The 22,894-nt window shown below is 42.9% G+C and overlaps 1 protein-coding gene across 4 annotated transcripts in view; it reads left to right on the top strand.

The window, feature by feature from the left end:
- Positions 1 to 22,894, top strand: part of MOSPD1 (motile sperm domain containing 1) — a 190,383-nt gene that overhangs the window by 143,189 nt on the left and 24,300 nt on the right. For 2 of the 4 annotated variants that reach the window (XM_058291945.2, XM_058291947.2), the window contains exon 2: positions 20,581 to 20,717. The gene's annotated coding sequence lies outside the window, so the exon portion shown is untranslated. Of the gene's footprint in view, positions 1 to 20,580; positions 20,718 to 21,574; positions 21,699 to 22,894 lie in introns of those variants that run through there. The other 2 variants (XM_058291948.1, XM_058291946.2) reach the window with 2 other exon arrangements.

Below are 22,894 nucleotides of genomic sequence, written 5' to 3'. Positions count from 1 at the left end.
CCCAGCTGGGACTGCCCTAAGCTGCCCCACAATGGGGCCTGTTTAGATTTTGAAGAAAGTGGCACTGATTGCCAGGATGATCGGTCCTTAAATATTTATTAGGGGAACTTGTTTCCAGAGAGCTGCAGCTACCTTGCAAAAGGCAGTGAGACTGGCAAGGAGTTCACTTGAGTATGTCTGCACCAAGGGCAATCACCCTACAGGGTTATATATGACTGAGGGACCAAGATGGCTAAGTGCTAGGGGTTGGTGTGCAAGTAGTGGGGAAACATTTGGTATGGACTCTTGTCTCAAACAAGATGCACTTGGAGTGGGCAGAGTTCAAGGTTATAAAGCAGCCTAAACTTGACATATTTCCAGGGAGTTATGGGTCTCCAGGGGTGACTGAGGAGGGAGGCAGGAGCGAGGCCAATCCTTGGTCAGGTAGGAGGTGCTATATGTATCATACAGCTGAGCTACTGCCCATAATTATCCTCATTTTATACATGGAGAACCCAAGACACCCAGAGGTGTGTCAAAGCACTCTGAAACCTAGAAAATGCTATGAAGTGTAGGGGTGATTGGGGTGAGGATGTTGAGGGATAGAATACAAATGTGACCTTGGTCAAGTCACCTTTCCTTTCTGGGCTGATTTTTCTCATCCGTAAAATAAGAAGGTTGAACTCTTTCCAGAGTTACATTCTTGAGAATGTAAATACAAAAGCTTGGAGTAAGGTCTGTTGTCTATACACTAAAGGTAAAGGTAATTACTTCAAGAGCCAATTCTTATAAATTCACTTGTCAAGCTCATGACAGCAGCTCTATCAGGTTCACATGTTAAAGCATGCATGACATTTCACCCATTGCCAAATTGCTTTTATGCTTATTTGACAGGCATGAATGCTTCAAAATGTACTAAATATTTCCTCCTTTGGGAAACAATAAAAGGACCAAGGAACATTCCCAGTAAAGCCTGCTTAATGCTGGATTATAATTTAATAATACACTCACGGCTCCTTTGGACTGCCTTACTGAAATGTTTTTCATTTTTTAAATTGTGGTAACATGTTGTATTAGTCAGACAAAGGGGTACCAATGCAAAGTACCAGAAATCTGTTGGTTTTTAAAAGGGGTATTTTTTTAGGATAAAAGCTTTCAGTTACAAGGCCCTAAAGAGTCCAACTCAACATACTATAAGAGGTACTTCCTCACCAAATGTCTGTTGCCACATGTTGAAGCAAGATGGCAGGTGATGTCTGTGAGGGTTCAGCCTTCTTTCCTTTTACGTCTCCTTGGGCCCAGCTCCTTCCAATTTCAGCTGCAGGCTGGAGGGCTGGTTTCATTCCAGGCTCAGCTGCTCTGGTCTCTTCACAAAGTCAGCTGTAAACTGTCAGGCGAACGGCTCATCTCTCTTCCTGGGGCCACAGGATCCTCTTGCGTGTCTAGGGAGCTCCCTTCCTCTCTTCTCATGGATCTGCTTCTGTGTGCTCGATTGTCTGTTTATATAGTCCACAGTGGGGGTCCGGGGCTCAAACTGAGTTGCCCTGATGATATGGTGTTGTGAGAGCCCTAATCTTAACAAAACTTAAGCAAAGGCATTTTAGCTGAATCCAATACAGTCAAAGGGTATCATGCCCAGAGGAACAGACCAGTTTATAAATATAATCTGTATCTCTTTTTGGAATTCACAAATAATATCAACCTGTCACACATATGTATAACATAACATTTGCCCTTTTAATCACTTTAAGGGTACAGTTCAGTGGCATTAATTATATTTGCAGCGTTCTGCTACTATGACCACCATCCATTACCAAAACTTCCTTATCATCCAAAACAGAAACTCTGTACCCATTAAGCAATAACTCCCCATTCCCCCTGTCCCACCCCTGGTAACCTCTAATCCACTTTCTGTCTGTGGATTTGCTTATTCTAGATACTGAAATGTTTCTATTGTGCATTTTCTGCAAGGCAAACGGAATTTTGGTTATTTTCCCAAGTCTTACTTGTAAATATAATGTAAATTTTTTTTCAGAAAAAAACTCTACTCTAACCCAATAATTTTCACTGATGCTTCCTTCAGTCCATGGCCAGCTTTAATTTTCCACAGCTCATTCATTCATTGCACAGGTTTTACTGGGTCATACTATGTGCCAGGCACTCATTGTTACGGGGACTGGATATGCCGCAGGGAATCAGAAAAATTCCCAACCCTGGTGGCAAGCCCTGTGTGTATACACTTTTATTCCCTTTCACTTTTTAATTTTGGTTTAATGTTATATCTTAAGCATTTTTCCATAGGTCTGCACTGAAAGAATGAGGACAGAAAGAATAAAATAGGCATTGTGGTTAGAGGGAACTAGTAAGTTAATAAAACATTAGTATAGTGCTCCTGCAAGAGCAATTTGAAGATGACAATAATGACATAATAATAATTTCATTGTGTGCCTCCTTTGTGATAGGCACTGTCTACAGGATATGCATACATTATCTCATTAACTTTTACCTTCACTACAACCCTATGAGGACAGAAATGCTATCTTATCCTTGTTTTGCATATACAGAAACTAGGCTCTGCAAGGTTATCTCTATCTCAAGATCTCATAGCTTGCGAATTGCAAAGCCAGAATTGGAGTCCTAGTCTGCATCAGCCCAAACACTTCCTTTTATTCTTGGGAAGGAGTGAGGCCTTCCTATTCTTCCTTGGGGAGTTTGGATTCCATTTCATATTTTTTTTCCTTTGGGGAGAGGGCAGGGTGGAATGGGGGTCAACAATCATCCTGAACCAACTTTTGCTCACTTTCATAAATACTTGTAGGTTGGAAAGGAGATAGAAGTAGAAAGGAGATGGCATTCAATTTGTAGGACATTACAGAAAACAGGAACTATGCCTTTGTTTTTCTCTCTCCTCACCTCAAGCCCTGCCACCACATGGTTTTTGTTTGGAGAAACAACTGAGAAAATGGTGCAAAGAATCTCTGAACAATGGCATAATACACAAGCTATTAAGATGCAGTAATAAGATGGAATAGTAAAGGAACGCCAAAGAACCACAGCTTTATTGCATACATGCATCAGTGGTTGAAGGGAGGCCAGGGTCACCTTGAACTCTTGAGATATCTCCAAGGTAATAACAGCAACAAAAACAAAGTTCTAATAACAGTAATTGCTGGACGCTCATGCAGCATTCTAGTCTTCGCTACCCTATGCAGCAGTTTCTCAACTATAAGCTATGTGTGCTACACTTTCTATTGGAAAAAAAATTCCTTCAGTCTCTCAGTGTTGATCTAGATTACTTTTATTTTATTTTTTATTATTTTTTATTTATTTCTCTCCCCTCCCCCGCCCCCCCCAAGTTGTCTGCCCTTTGTGTCCATTTGCTGTGTGTTCTTCTGTGTCCGCTTGTATTCTTGTCAGTGGCACCTAGAATCCGTTTCTTTTTGTTGCGTCATCTTGTGGTGTCAGCTCTCCCTGTGTGCGGCACCATTCCTGGGCAGGCTGCACTTTCTTTCGCGCTGGGTGGCTCTCCTTACAGGGTGCACTCCTTGCGCATGGGGCTCCCCTACGCGGGGGACACCCCTGTGTGGCAGGGCACTCCTTGCGCGCATCAGCACTGCACATGGGCCAGCTCCACACGGGTCAGGAGGCCCGGGCGTTGAACCACAGACCTCCCATGTGGTAGACGGACGCCCTAACCACTGGGCCAAATCCACTTCCCTAGATTACTTTTAAAAAATAATATTATTTAAATGTATGCTAACATCAAAGGAGACATAAACTCCTTCTGCTTATAACAGCTAAACAACTATAAAACCAGAATGATTTTACATACCAAATGCAAAAAAAATCAACAAAATCCAAACCACTAACATTAGTTTAATATGCAGATAAGTTGTCTGGCTGAAATCAATTCACTTTCCCCAACATGAAGATCTGTATGTGCACTATTAAAACACTTCCTCTGGATAATCTAGGGACCATAACAGGTATTTTGGTGATGGATGAAGATTGTGATTAATAGTATAAATATTAGAATGTTCTTCTTTTACGAGGTGTTAAGAATATGGTGATACACGAGGGAATTACAACTAATGTAACTTACAGATGATAGTTAACAGTAATATTGTAATGTTTCTGCAGCAATGACAAAGATGTTACACCAAATCTAAGGGACAACAATAGGGGGTATAAGGGGTATGGGAATTTTCCTTTTGGAGTAATGGAAACGTTCTAAAACTGATTGAGGTGATAACAGCACAACTCTGTGATGAATATGAGAGTCACCGAGCCTACACTTGGAATGGAGTGTACAGTGAGTGAATCCTGTGGTGGAAAATGGTCTATGGTTAAGAGAACAAATATGAGAACATTCTCTCATGAACTGTAACAAATATATAGTACTAATACAGGGTGTTAATAATCGAGTGGGTTGGGGGGGAAATACACCAGATATAAGATATGGTCTGTAGTGAGTAGTAATATTTTGATGATGTCCTTTTATAGTTTGTAACAAATGTTTGACAACAATGCAAGGTGCTGGTGGTGGGGAGATGTATGGGAGCCCTGTATGATTTCATGCATGGTTTTTTGTAAGTTCACTACTTTTATTATAAACTTATTGTTTATGTATGTTCATGCATGAGTGATACACTTCAGTAATTTTTTAAATGGAAGAAAAACCACTTCCTCTGAATTAATGATATTATCTGTCTGGATTTATAGCAAATACATCATTTGTGCATTTAGGTCTACCTCTGTTCTTTGCTCTTGGATCCGAGACAATTAAAATAGTATTCTTTGGAATTATTTTGATTTTAGGCAGAAATGAAAATTGCATGAGGGTGCTTCGTTGTAAAATTATCATCCATTTAATGCTGAGAGACAACCTGAGGGCCATGGTTTCAGAAATGCTAGCAATTAAGTGCTGAGCTTTGGAGTTCAACCAATCTGACTTTGTACCCCGGCTCTGGCTTTGACACTTTCTATCTGTGTGAGCTTGGATAAGCTATTTAACCTCTCTGTTCCTCAAATTTCCTCCTCTATGAAATGGGGAATGATAATAATAGTACTTCAATTTTGTCAGCAGAAACAAGGCACCGTGACCCACTTTCCAGACATGCATGATGTTCAAGCCTGAAACCGTAGAGAAATTAGAAGTCACTCTGTGTTACAGTTGTGTGCCTCTGTAATTTGAGAATTAAATGGAGTGGAGCAAGTTGAAAGAAGACATTCCTCTGGCCTCCCACCTCACTCTTCCAATAACTGTGTATGCTAACCCAGGTTCATGTCTTAGGACAAAACTGGAAAATGTTATTGCGCCTAAAAAGGGAAATAGCTGGCAATGGCTGTAAACAGACAGTTGAGGATCAGCTGAACCCATGCCACAAGATAACTTTTTATCTGAAGCCCACCAATAAGGGCTTGCTTTTTTGCTTCCTGGCCTGGCATGAAACCCTTGATTCCTGAGGCCCCCAAGGTTGAAAATAGCCCAGCCACCTGCCAATGGTTGGTGTATTTATAGGACCAGCAGGATTGGAAACAGGGCTCTGTATGCCTGGAACTTGAGCCAGGCGGCTGGGTGGGTCTCTCACCTCCTTTGGGTTGCTGGGTCCTGGGCTGCTGGACTGAATCTAGCAGCCAGTCAGGGAAGAGGAGAGAGAGCTCTGCGGAGAGCAGATTAGACTAGTGGAATGATGTGGGGCTTGTTTGTTGGGGGAGGGGTCTGTATACATGGAAAATGAGCTGAGTAGTAGGTCATAGCTCGTGGGTACTTCAGTAAAAGTTATAGGGAAGTTGCATAAACAGTAGAGTCCCATAAGGAGCAGAAACCAGCATTAGAATCCTTTTTGTTTAATAAAAAGTATAGTTAAAATTTATCTTACTCCCTACCAATCCCTCAAACAAAAAGCCCAACACACCTGAAGTTGTCCAAATACCATGTGTTTGTCAAATTATAACAGATGAATCCAAAATTTTGTTCTCTCCCTTCTCTTAACCCCATCCCACTCAAGAGAAAAAATTAATTTTCCTTTTCTCCCTTGTCTCTCTCCTGAGTGATTTATCAAAAGCATTCTTCCAAACCAACACCACTTTCCTGCTAAGCAGAACAGAGAGAGAGGGAGGGAAAAAGGGAGGGAGGGAGGGAGGGAGGAGAGGGGGAGAGAGAAAGAGAGGGGAGCAGGGATATGACTAGAATCCAATCTGGGAGTGAAACAGTATTTCCCTGAGAAAATAATATTATAAAGGCTGATAGTACGCAAATATTCATAGCAGCTTTATTTATAATCGCTGCAAACTGCAAGCAACACACATGTCCATCAACTGGTGAATGGATAAACAAATTGTAGTATGACCAAACAATGGAATACTACTCTGTGATAAAAGGAAAGAACTATTGATAAACACAGCAACATGGATGATTCTCAAAATAGCTATGCTGGCAATAGCAACAAAGATATTATATCAATTCTAAGGGACAGCAATAGGGCATATAAGAGGGCATGGGACTTTCCTTTCAGAGTAATGAAAACCTTCTAAAATTGACTGAGGTGATGACAGCACAACTCTGTGATGAAATGAGAGCCACTGAGTGTACACTTTGAATGGATTGTACAAAGCATGGGACTGTCTAACACAGTGAATCCTGTGGTAGAATTTTGTTAACAGAATATGACAATGTTCTCTCACGAACTATAACAAATATATAATACCAATACAGGGTGTTAACAACTAGGTGGGTTGGGGGGAAAATGCACTGAATGTATGATATGGGCTATAGTGAGTAGTCATATTTTGACAGGGCTCTTTCATAGTGTGTAACGAATATTTCACAACAATGCAAGGTGTTGGTGGTAGGTGACTGTATTATTGAGCCAAAGGGGTGCTGATGTAAAATACCAGAAATAGGCTGGTTTTTATAAAGGGTATTTATTTGGGGTAGGAGCTTATAGTTACCAGGCCATAAAGCATAAGTTACTTCCCTCACCAAAGTCTATATTCACGTGTTGGAGCAAGATGACTACCAACATCTGTGAGGGTTCAGGCTTCCTGCGTTCCTCTGGGCTCAGCTACTCTGTTTTCTCCACAAGGTCAGCTGTAGACTATGTGGCTCTCTAGATTCTGCCTCTTTCCACAAGGTCAGCTGTAGACTATCAGGTGAACAGCTCTGTCTCTCTTCCTGGGATTTCTGCTGTGTGTAAGGAGTTGTCTCTATTCCTCTGTGTTCTTCTCCTGGCTCAGGTCCTCTCTTCCTGGTGCTGGCTTCTCTTTCCTCTGCATGCTTAATTCCAGGGGCTCCAGCTTAAGACTTCAGCATCAAACTCCAACATCAAAACTCCAATATCAGAAAATCCCCAAATCTTTCCTTTGCCAAGGGGTGGGGATTCAGTGCCCTAATGACATGGCCCAATCCAAGCCCTAATCATAATTTAATCATGCCCAGGTACAGACCAGATTACAAACATAATCCAATATCTATTTTTGGAATTCATAACCATATCAAATTGCTACAGTGACATATGGGTCTCCTATGGTAAAGGAAACATGATGATACGATAATATGCATGTGTGTTTTGTAAGTTCACAACTTTTACTATACATTATTGTTTAAGTATGTGCATGTATGAATGATATACTTCGATAAAATTTTATTCTAAAGAAATAACTATGTTGATTGAAGGAAGCCAGAGCAAAATAAAAAGGATATACTGTATGTTCCATTTATATAAACCTCTAGAAAATGCAAACTAATCTATAGTGACAAATAGCCAACCCATGGTTAATTGAATAAGGAGGGTAAGGAGGAGAGAGAGAAATTATATAGGGGCATGAGGAAACTTTTGGGGGTGATTGATATGTTCACTAGCTTGATTGGCCTCACAAAGTCAAAACTTACCAAATTGCACACTTTAAATATATGCAGTTTATTGTATGTCCATTATACCTCAATAAATATGTTTGAATTTTTTTTTTTAATTTGAGACCTGAAAGATGAATAGAGGGGAATTGTGGTGCTGGTGTATGGGGTAGGGGGTGGGAGTGGTGGGACTGGGAGAGTACTCCAGATAGAGGGAAGTGTGCAAGGGTCCTGAGTGGAGGGAAGAGTAGGGCATACTTGAGTGTAGAAAAGACCTATTTGGCTGCAACTGAGGAAGCAAAAGGAAATGTGGGGGAAGCAGACTTGGCCCAATGGATAGGGCATCCGCCTACCACATGGGAAGTCTGCGGTTCAAACCCCGGGCCTCCTTGACCCGTGTGCAGCTGGCCCACCGAAGTGCTGATGTGCGCAAGGAGTGCTGTGCCACACAGGGTTGTCCCCCATGTAGGGGAGCCCCACGTGCAAGGAGTGCGCCCCGTAAGGAGAGCTGCCCAGCGCAAAAGAAAGCGCAGGCTGCCTAGGAATGGCGCCGCACACACAGAGGCCTGACACAGCAAGATGAAACAACAAACACAGATTCCCGGTGCCACTGATAAGGAGAGAAGCGGTCACAGAAGAACACACAGTGAATTGACAGAGAGAGCAGACAACTGGGGGCGGGGGGAGAGAATTAAATAAAAAATAAATCTTTAAATAAAAAAAAGGAAATGTGGCAGGAGTTGAGGCTGAAGAGGTAGCAGGGGCCAGATCATGCAGGGTGCTCATATTCACCTATTCTTTCAGCAAATATTTGTTGAATGCTTACTGTCTTAGTTGGCCATAGGGCTGCTGATGCAAAGTACCAGAAATACATTGGCTTTTATAATGGGAAGTCTATTTAGTAAAACCTTACAGTTCCAAGACTGTGAAATGTCCAAATCAAGGCACCACCAGAGACGCTTTCTCACCAAAGTCACCTTCTGTTGATTCCAGCATGCTGCCATGTGGTGAAGATGGTGGCCGAGCTCTGCTGAGGTCTCTGCCTTCCTCTCAAGGCTCATCATCTCCCAGAGCTCAGTTGTGGGTGACCAGGTATAGGGCTTGTCTCTTTCTGGCCTCCTCTCTCAGTCTCAGCTGCTCCACTTTCTTTCCAAGTTCACCTGTGAACTATCAGGCATGTGACTTGTCTCCTGGGCCTTGAGCTGCTCCATGGGCCCGGCCCCTTACTGGCCTCTTTCCATGCTTCTGTGCTCTGCTGGTTCCGGACTCTGGAATCTCTGTCAGCCCTGGAAGCTTCTCGGTTTTCCTGCAGTCCTCTCTCTTATATGGCAGGATCACTATGGTGGCTTCCCTTCCTGTGTACATCTGTCTCTCTATCTCCATGTACATCAGCTCCAGCTAAAGGGCAGAGACTTGACCTGAATCATGCCTCACCAATGTCATCCAATCAAAAGGGTCTCACACCTGCAGGAATAGATTAGTTAAAAAACAGTCTCTCTCTTTTTTTGGATTCATAGAACTTCAAACTGTCATACTTACTATGGTGCCAGGAACTGTTCTTGGTATTTGGGATATAGCTATGAACAAAAACAAGATCAATGCCTTCATGAAAATTATACTTGAGCAGAGGGAGAGGGACAATAAACAATAGTTGTAATAAAGTAAATAAGACGTTAGAAGTTGGTAAGTGTATGGGGAAAAAGGAAAATTATAGCAGGATGGAGGTATTGGGAATAAGGAGTGTGTGATGAAAGTTTGGGGTGGGATAGAGAAGGACCTTTACAGGGTTTGTTCCATTGTCCTGAAGGCAATGGAAACATATTGAAGGGTTTTAAATAGAGGTGCGAAATGATGTTTACTTCTCAGAAAGATCACTCTGGCTGCTTATGGAAAATAAAACGAAAGATGAAGGAGGCAGGTAGAAAGGTATAGCAATAATCCAAATATTAACCTGAACTATGGTGGTAGTAGGGAAATCGAATAATATGGATAGATTCAAGATATGTTAAGGAAGTTGAATGAATAGAATTTGGTGATTGAGATGACGTGGATGGTGAGGAAAATGGATGAAACAAAGATGACTCTGGGGATTCTGTATTGCACAACAGGATGGATGATGGTGACATTCACTAGGATAAAGAACACTAAAAGAGGACCTGGCTTGGAAGGGAAAATCATGATTTTGATTTTGGATATGGTGAATGAAATTTCTGTGCAGCACCCAAGTGAAGATATTTAATGGGCAATTATATAGGTCTGAAGCTCAGAGAAAATGCATGGATTGGAGGTCTAGATCTGGAAACCGGTACATATATATGGTAAGAGCAATAGAAGTAGATAAAATCCACCCTGACTACTTTGTTTGCAGTCCCTCTTTCTGCAATGACCATTTCACAATTTCTCCCTCTTCTTCAAAATTCACCACCCCTACTCAAGCAACACACAAATACACATCACAGTGACCACCACAACTACCAACATCATCAACTGACCCCCAGATACCAATCTCTTCTCCTGAATCTTGCCCACAATCCCTCTCTCTCCTGTATCTTTAGCCATTCCTTCTTTATCTTCTCCCTACTACCATTGTTTGTACAAGCTCAAGCCTTTCACTTCTTTGAACAACTTTCTTTGACCCCATTTCCCCCTCTGGCTACTCTAGATTTAGTCTTGACTGCCTCTGGGAGGACTACACTCTAGCCTCCAGAATTCAGCTATGGTTTGAATACAAGGCCTTGACATTATCGTGTCCTGAGGATACTGGGACAAGATGGGGATGGGATGGAAAATGATGGTCTTGCACTTGTTAGACCAAAAAACACTTCATGATGTTTTTCTTTTTTAAAAAAAATTTTTTATTCATTTTTAAAAAAATATTACATTCAAAAAATATGAGGTCCCCACGCACCCCCCACCCCTCCCACCCCCACTCCCCCCACAGCAACACTCTCCTCCATCATTCATGATGTTTTTCAAAACAAAGTCTTCCTCAAAGGACTGCAAATCCTTACCTCTTTTTAATATATTTTTTTACCTTGAGAAGTTGTGAGTTAACAAAATAATCATGCATTCCATACAGGATTCCCATACATTGCCCCATGATCACCACCTTACATTCTTGTGACACATTTGTTACAAATGATGAAAAAACATCATCATAATATCACTGCAATCTATAATTCATACCTCTTAAGTGATTGAAAATGCTTGCAGCTTTGAAATGAATGTCTCCATTTTCTAAAAATCCCATTCAAGTTATTTAAAATTGTAGGGGCTTCCACTAGAGCACCTTTTCAGTTACAGCAAATCATGATTGTGTGCTTTAAACAGAACAAAAATTTTGTTTAAAAAAAAGGCTAGGGAAGTGGATGTGGCTCAAGGGATAGGACGTCCACCTACTATATGGGAGGACCCGGGTTCGATCCCTGAGGCTTCCTGGTGAAAAAAAGAAGAAGAGAAATCATGCCTGTGCAGCGAGTCAGTGTCCACGTGGCAAGCTAAGTGTCTGTGAGGCAAGCCAAGTGCCCACACAGTGAGCCAAGCGCCCATGCAAGTGCTTGTGTGGCGAGCCAAGTGCCCGCTAAGTGAGCCAATGCCCATGCAGGTGTGTGAGGCAGCAAGAAGATGACACAAAAAAGAAAGACAAAGGGGAGAGTCAAGGTGAAGCACAGCAGAGACCAGGAACTGAGGTGGCGCAATTGACAGGAAATCTCCCTCTACATCAGAGTCCCCAGGATCAAATCCCGGTGAATCCTAGAGAAGAAAGAAGAAAAGACAAAAAGAGAAATAGATACAGAAGATCACACAGCAAATGGACACAGACAGCAAAAAAAGCAGGGCACGGGCAGGGGTGGAGAAGGAAAAAAAGTTTCCACAATAAACAAATAAGAAAAAAAAGCTATAGGATTGTTATTATCAATAGCACCAAAAAGAGCCAGGACTTTTCTTGGCTTAAAAATATCAAGATGGTGCTTCAACCAAATGAAATAAAGGGATTTGTAGCCTATACCTAAATAATATCTACGTTTTTTTTTTACTTTTACTTTTATTTTATTTATTCATTTTTTAAAAAATATTACATTCAAAAAATATGAGGTCCCCATTCACCACCCCACCACTCCCCCCACAGTAACACTCTCCCCCATCATCATGACACATCCATTGCATCTGGTGAGTACATCTCTGGGCATCGCTGCACCCCATGGCCTGTGGTCCACACCATAGCCCACACTCTCCCACGTTCCATCCAATGGGCCACGGGAGGACATATCTACAGTTTTAATCTGAAGAAAATCTCTTGGCTTGTCATTATGTGTTTTTAGGCAATATGACTACAAGTAATCATTTCCATTGTGGCCAATTTTACCTAAATGCTTAAAAATAAGGAAGCAGTTTGAGTTGCTGTTGGGTAAATAGCCATACCAGTTTTCTGGCTGATTTTCAGAGGCTTGCTAATGTTGTAGCCACAGAAGAGCATCACTGGGTCTGAAGTTCCATGGTCCTTTGTACCCACAAAGGGGACAAGCAATCATGGGTCTCCAACACTGCTGAGAATACACAGTTAAGCAAATTCGAGTATCTCAGCTCAAAAGAACCACTGACCAATCAAAGTGTATTTTGATGACATAATCATTTATATTTTAGTTTTTATTGGTTAAATATGTTTTCATTTTGGAGTTTTGCTTTAAAGACTAGGAGCTTGCTTGGATATGGGTAACCAGATTCAACTAGAATTGGCTTATACATGGAGTTTAGGTATTTTAAATGTTGAATTTCATTTATTTAGTAAAGATGATGAGAGAGAAAGAGAGAGAGAGACTCTGATTTCACTCCAAGCACCAATATTAACAATATGTTTTGTGTAGTTATACAGAGAACCTCAACATTCAAAGTCAGTAGACTTAGAAAGGATACCCCCCAAAAAAGTTTCATGTTGAAATATCTTCATGATTAAGTGTTGTCCATTTGACTGTGTGGTTTTAAACATATATGTAGTCTCTTTAGCTTTGAAACAAACACCATTGTTTTAGTTTCTTAGGCTACTTAAAGCAAATACCATGAAATGGTTCAGCTTGAACAATGGGAATTTATTAGCTCACAGTTTTGAGTCTGAGAAAATGTCAAAATCTAGGCCATTGTCAAGGCAATGCTTTCTTCCTGAAGACCAGCTGCCAAGCCCTCCTTGGGTCTTCTGTCACATGGCAAGGACCATGGCAGTGTCTGCTGGTCTCTCCCTTCTCTTCTGGGTTTCATTGATTTCAGCTTCTTGCTTCCCTGGCTTTATCCCTCTGTATGAATTTCATTCTTTTACAAAGGACTCCAGTAACAAACATAAGACCCATCCCAGGCCACGCCTTTATCAAAGTAGCCTCATCAAAATGTCCTACTTACAATAGGTTCACACCCACAGGACTGGATTAATTTTAAGAACATATTTTTTCTGGGGTACATACAGCTTCAAATCACCACAATCATATTTTAACTATTTTAACTTTTAATTATTTCTAATAATAACTACTATTGATTAAGCATTGACTATATGCATTCCTCCTACACTCTATGAGATGGGTACTGTTATATAATTGCTCCCATTTTACATATAAGAAAACTGAGGCTACAAAGGCAAACTCAACCTAGGTCACACATAGATGCTAAGTGTCAAAGATGAGCTTTTAACCCAGATCTGAATTATTCTAATCCATACCCTAACCACTGCACTGTAGTCTAGTATGCCTGCCTCCTGCAGTGGATATTTGAAAAATGCTTAAGACTGGATTATAGGGTTGGTCACTTTTGAAGTACAAAATCACATGGTTGACGTGAAGTATAATTATATACAAGCTACATTTTAAGTGTGTGTTATTGGAGGATCTCCCTGCCATGTCTTACTCATCATAATCACTGAAATTATCTCTGCCTCTGTGATGAAAGAGTCCCAGATGTGCTGTGGCATGCATGCTCACATTTAAAAAAATAACCAGCACAACTTTTCAGATATATTTGTTCAGTCTGCCCTCCAAGTTTGCCCACGAAGAAAGCTGAGTGTGACAAGTCATACATCTTGGATGCTTAATGAAATTTTAGTGCTGCTCTTTGGCATGTTCCCTTAACAGGGTGTCCCAAAAGTTGTAGTGCAGTTTTAAACCCCAAATAGAAACATATTTTATTGAGCATCTACCAGATTACTAGATAGAAAAATTTAAATTAGCCTGGCAGACTTGCCCTTAATGAAAGAAGTTAAGGAGTTAAGCAGTAAGGGTGGAGTTGCAGGCATTAGGAAGGAACAGAATGAAAGGGTGGAGATAGCAAGACAGTATAGGGCTATCCAGTGCATGATGTGAGATCTCTCCCACAACCCTTAAAATTTTCAGTAAAATTAGCAAATTTAGAAAATGCTGAGTGTATATGGTTTTCTAGTGGGAAATGGCAAAGGAGTTGAACTTCTCATTTGGGTTTGATGCACAATGGAATTGTTCTAAAATTTTTGAGATGATAAATGTACAACATTGTGATTATACTAAAAGCCATTGATTATACACTTTGGATAGATCATATGGTATGTGAATATATCTCAATAAAACTGGTTAATAAACAAATAAATAATTGCACAAGATTAGCCAGAAATAGCAGCTATGTACAGCAGGGGAAAAAGAGAGACATTGAGAGGTGAGGAATTTTCTTTGTTTGTTTGTCTGGTTTTTGTTTATTATTATTATTGAAATAATGGAAATGCTCTAATAGTGATTGTAGTGATGAATGCACAACTATGTGATAATACCAAATACCATTGATTGTACATTTTGGATGAATTCCATGTTTTATTAATATGTATCAATAAAATTGATTTCAAAAAAGCCAAAAAAAGGAATGCACAAATATCTGAGAGCATGGGGGCAGAAAAGCCTGGAAATTCTCTGGAGGGTACTGAGACACTAGCTGGAATTGTGCTTAAGGCCAAATCATATCAAATCTATCAGATGAGCCAAGCCAGGATCCGGGTTACACCATCATTAGATAGTGTGGATGCCCCTTAAATTTTTTGTTTTGTTTTTTTCCTTCTGTTTGTTTTTTGTTTGTCTGTTTTTCCCTTGAATTTTTAGAACCAAGTTCACTAGTCTCAGTGACCCACGGCCTTTCTTTCTTTATTCATCAGATGTGAGAATCTTAGTAATAATAATAAGTATCATGAACTGACTGCCTTCTCTATTCTCATCTCTTTACAAACATGTATTATTTCCTTCATTCAGGCAACCCTGTGAAAGTCAGAGAAGCTCAGAAAAGGTAATCAACTCACCCCAGTTCCCATAGCTCTGGATTCCATGCTTCTTCCAGTAAACCACACTGACTTGCATATCTTATTCCACAGATGTTTTCTATATTCACCAAGAATTCCTTACTTTTACTTCTTTTCCCTTAATACTATGCCTAAGACTGACTCCTTGTCTTGGTCATCTTTCCCTAGCATGATAGAGACAGCGTGGTGTGAAACAGTGTTGTGACCTGACAGGTGCAAAGGAAACATGTGCCCTAGCCGCCACAACAGAAGGGCTCTGCCCTCAGGCTAAGTGATAGGCCCCTTTCGGGGTCACTGAGGCCACGTCCAGCTCTTGGAGAGTAGAAACGCTCCCACTATTTAAAGAGGGAAAGAGGGAAGACAGCTGGGACCTGGCAGAGAATATTGCCAGGAGACCCTGCTAGGAAACACACTGCTGTCCGCTCCCCCAATAAGAAAGCAGGAAAGACCCCCACCTAGACCCTGGCTACGAGGTCTCATTTGGAACTCTTTCTGGGGTCAAGGGGAAGCCCCAGATAACTCCAAATAGGCCTCCCTTTGGTCCCCTGAGAGCTAACAGGCAGGGATTGTAAGGTAACCAATCAGAACAGCCAATAGCTGGGGCTTCTCCCAAACATTAGGAAAGGGGCAGAGGAGAGGAGAAAAGGGTTAGGAGAGGAAAGGCCTAACCCAGGGCCCCACACCTGCCACTCACGCTGCAGTGCGACCATAACCCATGTCTCGGATTGTGTTCTCTTTTCGTAATAAACTCTTTGCTCCCTTTCCAACCCTATGGCAAGTCCTTAAATTCATTTATGTGGCATAAGCCAAGAACCTAGAAGCCCAGAACCCACAGCATTCTACTAACAGTTTGATTCTATAAATTTGGGTGGGAAATCAAGGCAGAAGAAAGTCCAGTTTGAGGTCCTTGAATAGAAATTTCTAATCAGGCCTGCTACAGACTTGCTCTAGTCCAGCCACGTCATTGTACAGATGGGTGATTTGACACCCAGGGAAGAGAAAGAATTTGTTCTGCCTGAGGTCATACTGCTAGTTAGTGGGACAATGGAAGTCAGTTTCTACTGAATCCATACTCTACTGTTTGCTCTGCCACCAAATGTCTGATGCAACTATGATTCCCATTACTTAATTTTTTCCAAAATGGCAAGAATGAATGGGAGAACAGCACTGGGCAATAACTACCAAATGGAATAGCTATGCAAAGTGTCTGGCCTGTCTAGAATTAAAGGTATGATCTTGGATTTGCCATGTGTCTGGATTGAAGCCTCATTGCTTTCTACTCTGTTTTCACCACATTCCAGTCCCAGCCCTTGCCTCAAGGTAATGGGAGGATGAGGCAATTTTCCCCACTCTTTCTCAAACTAACCTCAGGTCAAAAGCAGCACACCCCATGAATGAACCTTAAAAACAGTATGCTGCGGAGCAGGTGGAGCTCAGTGCTTTGCATGTACAAGGTCCCGGGTTCAATCCCTGGCACCTCCTGAGAAAACAAAAACAAAAAACAAAAAACAAAAAAATTATGTGAAGTGAAAGAAACCAGACACAAAAGGCCACATATTGTATGATTTCCTTTATGTGAGTTATCCAGCATAGATAAATCGATAAGAGACAGAAAGCAAATTGGTGGTTGCAAGGGCGGGGGGAGGGAGGGAGAGAGGGATGGGACATAACTGCTTAATGGGTATGGATCATGAAAACAGTTTGGAACTAGATAGAGGTGGTGCTTGCCCAGCATGGTGAATTCACAAAATGCCACTCAGTTGTTCACGTGCGAAGAGTTAATTTTATGTTTCTGTGAAATTTCATCTCAGTTTTTAAAAAAAGAGCAGCACTTTGATAGGAAGGCTTTTTGCGGCAGGCTCTCACTGAGTCCAATTCCAAGAGTGCCAATGCCAAAGCTTAAGGGACTGTGCTCTTCTCTTGAAGTAGCTAATATGGTTTTCTGGGTGTTTTTTCAAAGGAGGTACCAGGGATTGAACCCTGGACCTAGTATATGGGAAGAGAGGCATCTAACTCAGCCCTGTGGTGGATGTGGGTGTGGGTTGGTGGGCAGGGAGTGTTGGTCTAAGCCATTGCTGAGCTGAGAAATCCGGGAAACATCACTGATTTCAGGAGTTCTTAACTTTTTTGTTCCATGGATCCCTCTGCCAGTCAGGTGAAAACCACGGACCCCTTACTAAGTCCACACTCTACTGTGTATTACTTAATAAATACATCACACCTGCACCAACATGTCCCCATAAGAACGATGTTTTTTTGAGTTTTAATTCAAGCTCACGGATCCCTTGTTAAGAACCCCTGGTTTAGACTGAGGCAGTAAAAGCTTTCAACTGGTAGATCAGATTAGCTAGAAGCCATCTGCTCAAGCCGGCTTCTGTGAGTTTGGGGCCAGGACAAGGAAATTAAAGGGGAAAGTTTGTTCCTTCCAACTGGCTTTTTCCTTATCTAAAGGGACTTGCCCAGAAAGGATCCTAAACACCTTCACCGTGATATGTAAATAACTTGCCTAAAGATAGGAATCACCAGATGCCATTCCCAAAAATACTATGGACGACGTCTTTCCCCTGGAAAAGTTTATTCATTAAGTGGGGGTGAGGGTCTGGGAATGGGTTTCCAACAATTTGATTCTTATCCTCAGGCAAGTTTGGGGAGCCATGATCTACAGCATTACTCCTGGGAATCTGCCTTATGTTTGAAGATCATCCTATAGTTTACATAACCACAGATGCCATGTATCCTTTCAGGTTAGGCCCTCCTAACAGCCCGGTAAGATAGGCAGGTCAAGAATTCTTGTCACTCTTTTGGGGATGAGGAAATGCTGCCAGAATATAGCCTGTAATGTAATTGGAGTGAAAACAAGTGTGCATTAAATGACGCGAGAACAACACAAAACAAGATGTCCACGGCTGCAAAATAGTGCTTCATAACACAGATGTATACCAGGTCTGAAGGGATGTGAAGCCCAAAGATAACCTGAAACAAACGGTAGTCAGAAGCCTCCTAAAAGTGGGAGATAATGTCTGCATTTGGAAACTCACTTATTTCTATGGCACCACGAAATTTTATCCACTGGCTTCTCAAGTGAGCTGAACCAGTTACATTTTCCACAACCACATATTTTACCATAAACCAGTCTGACCTGCAAGAGAAGTACAATATTTGGTACTTTTGCAATGCTCTGCTGCCTAACCAGTTTATGTCTGCAAAAACAACACGTGGCCAGATCAAGATGGAGATGTCCTGTGCAAGGAGGATGGTTTGTAGGAGGCCTTGCCTAGGTCCTTTCTGGACCCACTTTGGGTTTCAGATGCAATGGAGATGAAAGATTTCGTTTCAGTTCATCAAATTGTATTGATGTACAATTGCCAAAAGGTGGAAGCAACCCAAGTGCCCATCAACTGATGAATGAATAAACAAAATGTAGTATATACGCACAGTGGAATATTATTCAGCTGTAAAAAGGAATGAAGTTCTGATACATGCTGCAACGTAGTATGAACCTTGAAGACATCATGTTCAATGAAATAAGTCAGACACAAAAAGACATATGTTGTATGATGTCACTGACTTGCAATAAATCGAAAGGCAAATCCATAGAGTCAGAAACTAGATTACAGGTTACCAGGAGTCAGGGTGGAGTTGGGAATGAGAGTTAATGCTTAATTGGTCCAGATTTTCTGTTTGGGGTGATGGGAAAGTTTTGGTAATGGACGGTGGTGATGGTCGCATAACATGGTGACTGCAGTTAACACCACTGAATTATATATTTGAATGCGTTTAGAATGGGAAATTTTAGGTTGTGTATATGTTTCCAGAATAAAAAAAAACTTTAAAAATTGTATTGAGGTATTTTCTGGATCAGGCACTATGCTGGCGGCTGTGGGCTGGCTTTAAGGAATTTACAGGCTGGGTAGGAGGGAAAGGAAGACATATACGCAAGTACTGATTACTCAAGTTAGGAAGAATTGCATAGCAGAACAAGCAATGTTCCATGGTGATGGAACAGGAGTAAATAGTTCTCATGGAGGATTCTGGAAGGTTTATTGGAGGAGGTGGCATTTCTTTTGGGCCTTGAAGGATAGGTAGATATTCCATAGACAGAGAAGGACATTTTAATCAGAGGGATTCTGTGAGCAAAGGTATCAGAGGCCTGAGTGCAAGGGACATCAACTGGCAGCCCGTTGCTTAGGCAGGATTAATTGGGGAGAATTCTTTGGGTCTTGGACTTGTAGGAAAGGGACTTGTGGCCATTAATTTAATTTAAAAAATTCTGTCTTTAATGATACTCCAAGGAGCCTGTGAAAGCTACTGAAAATTACTCCTTTCAAGGGGTAGTATTTGGGAAGTGGACTTGGCCCAGTGGTTAGGGATCCACCTACCACATGGGAGGTCTGTGGTTCAAACCTGGGGCCTCCTTGACTGATGTGAGCTGGCCACGCACTGTGCTGATGCGTGCAGGGAGTGCCCTGCCACGCAGGGGTGTCGCCCACGTAGGGGAGCCCCACGTGCAAGGAGTGTGCCCTGTAAGGAGAGCCGCCCAGCGTGAAGCTAAGTGCAGCCTGCCCAGGAATGGCGCCACATTCACCAAGAGCTGACACAATAAGATGACGCAACAAAAAGAAACAGAGATTCCCATGCCGCTGACAACAACAAAGAAGAACATGTAGCAAATAGACACAGAGAACAGACAACTGGAGGTGGGGGGGGGGGAGGGGAGAGAAATTAAATAAATAAATTTTTAAAAAAATAAATCTTAAAAAAGGGGGGGGGGTAGTATTTGGGGCAGCCAGTGCTGGTTAAGTTGTCCCAGGCCCTGTTGTATTCCTTGACAGGATTAGGGTATTGCGTGCATCAGAAAAGGATTGTAGAGGACCTTATAGCCACAGTAAGGCATTTGGATTTGATTCTGTAAGTTCTGCAGTGATGTTGAAAGGTTTTAAGCAGAGCAATAACATGGTCGCATATGCATTTTCGATAGATCCGTCGGGCTGCTGTCTAGAAGATGGTTTACACAAAGGCAAGAATGGAACGAGAGATATCAATGTGGAGGCTACTGCATTAGTCCAAGCAAAAAGTAATGGGGTCTAAAGAGAGTCTGTCGCGCTGTGAACCGAGTGGAGAAAGAAGTGGTTGATAAGACCTGTTTCAGAAGTAGAATTAACTAGCTTTGGGCACTCCTCCGAAGGGTGCGGTTAGGTGGAGCAGAGAGAGACTGGGGAGGAGTCAAGGGTGACAGCCAAAGTGCAAATAGAGATGGTTCTCCGTGCAATAGTCTCCAGTCTCCTCGAGGGGAGGGGCCGGCCAGAGGACAGAGAAGAAAGAAGTTTAGCACACCAAGAAGGAAGAAACCCCGGGAGGCCAGGGGACAATACCGAGGCCCTCCCCCCGCTGCCGCCGGGGCCCGTCCCGAGCTCCACCTCTTCTCTCTCTTCCCACCCCTCTCCCCCCCCAGACGCAGCTCATCCTCGAGGGCGGAGAAAGGTGGCATTTGAGTCCTCCGGTATCCCAGCAGGCAGTGCAGCCTACAGACGCTGACAAAGGACCGGAGGAGCAGTCGCAGCTGCTTTCCGAGGAGCCGGTGTTGCCGAGGTGAGAGTCCCCCACCGTCCCGTCACCCACTTCCTCCGACTTCGGGGAAACGTGGAAGTTACGTGGCCGAGAGACCCGGTGGAAAGAATGGCCCACACCCGAACCGCCAGCTTGGCTCTCAGACTGACAGCCAGGCTCCGCGGCGCCGGGATGCGGGGAGGAGGTGGGGAGGAGGCGGATGGGGGTCCTTTCCGCCCCGATCTCTGGCTGTCAGTCGCCCCGCCGTCCCCGGGTCCCGGCCCCAGGGTCTGGCCAGCTGGTGTGAGTCTCGCTCTTGCCCTGGCGAAGCAAGGCTCGGGAGCCTCCGCGTGCCTGCCCCGCAGAGTTCGGTTGCCCCGGGGATCTGGCTCCAGGGACAACTCTTGGGCGGACGTTGCGTGGAGGACTGGGGAAGAGAGGCTGGCTCCCTATTCAGGGTGACACCGTGCCAGCCCTTCCTCCTCCCTCCTCCTGCCCCCCGGGGCTCCCCCAGCGAGCAACTGGAAGCAAAGCGGCGGGGCTGGAGCGAGGCGTCCGGGGCTGGCTTCTGCTCTGCTCTCTGCCTGGAGGGTGATGAGCGCGAACGGGTAGGGTGGGGGGAGAGGCAGGGAGGAGAGCGAACACCTTTTTGGAATAATGAGAACGACGACTAGGGGTGGTGTGGCCTGTATCCAACCCCTTCCCTGGACCTCCGCGCGGATCCTGAGGGTTGCACCAACTGCTCGACTGTAAACACGCTCACATGACCGGTTTCACGTGGAGCGGGCCGGTGTGGGGACGAGGGCTGGAAGGGCTGGGCCCCAGTCAGGTGGAGTTGAAGTCCTAGGACGGACCTTTTCCTGCGCTCTCCCCTCCCCCCCCCCCCCCCCCCCCCCCAGCCCTTAATACTCTGCGGGTTTGCCTTTGGATAAAGAACTGCCATGTGTCCTCTCCCGACCGGAGTAGCATTTCTGCTCTAGTAGAATCGAAGGGACCTCACGTCGGGGAGCAAAAAGGCAAACTGTAAGTGGAGACGGTCCCAGATCTTTTACCTTTAGGGGAAATAAGAGGAATATGCAAACCTGAAAATTTGGGGCCTTTGAGTCTTGCCCCAAAAGCAGTTGTATTCTTTTGGAATGCCATGCCGATGTTAATGTGAATTCCAGACAGAGGAGGAAAGTTTTTTACTTTTTCAGACAGGGCACCTATAAGATTGAGTATACCCTTGATAATGAAAACCTTGACCACATTTCCCCTAAGTCCTGGGAAATCTCATTGCCCATAGAGCAGGGGTTCTTAACCTTTTTTGTTCCATGGAGCCCTTTGCCAGTCAGGTGGAAACCACAGACACCTTACTAAGTCCACACTATACAGTATATTATTGAATAAATATATCACACCTGCACCAACACGCCCCCACAAGAATAATGTTTTGTTGAATTTCAATTCAAGCTCACAGACCCCCTGAAATCTTTCCACAGACCCCTGGTTACGAACCCCTGCTGTAGAGTATTAAACAGGATATTGAATAGGGAGTGGACCCCAACTTTGAGATCACACATATTTGGTATAAAGCAGTGGAAAGTTTGGAAAACAGGAAACAAGTCCAAAAGTACCTTTCAAGTTGTTCGTGTCTACCTACCCAAACAGGATGTAAGATTAAACTGCTTTCTGAAGCATTTCTAGAACTCTCAGAATAACAGAAGTTTACTCAAATTCCAGGATATTTGAAAATTTGGAAATTTTCAAATCTGCCATGGGTAGTTGTGATAGAATCCCTTTCCATGCAATATATAATAAAATGTAATGGACAACAGTCATTATAAAGTTAGCCCCTTAATAAGCAAATATAGAAGATAGAATAAATAGCTTGTAAAATAATTCAGGTTTCTCCCTTAAAATTGTTCATGCACAGTTTCTTCCCCAAATTGTTAATTTTAAATTTTTGTCTCATAGGACTTTTATATTTACTCCAGTCTCTGAAAATATAAACCAAATAAGAAACTACAAGAAAAGACACCCCGTCCCCCAATAGCCCAATAGTTAGTAAATTGCTACTATTCTTTTTCTTTTATTTTTTATTTCTCTTCCCTCCCCCCCCCCCCCCCCCCCCCCGTTGTCTGTTGTCTATTTGCTGCGTCTTCTTCTTTGCCCGCTTCTATCCTTATCAGCTGCACGGGAATCTGTGTTTTTTTTTTGTTGCGTCATCTTGTTGTGTC

Source organism: Dasypus novemcinctus, chromosome X, assembly GCF_030445035.2.
Source record: "Dasypus novemcinctus isolate mDasNov1 chromosome X, mDasNov1.1.hap2, whole genome shotgun sequence".
Lineage (NCBI taxonomy): Eukaryota > Metazoa > Chordata > Mammalia > Cingulata > Dasypodidae > Dasypus > Dasypus novemcinctus.
This window is presented reverse-complemented; position numbering and strand designations above follow the sequence as displayed.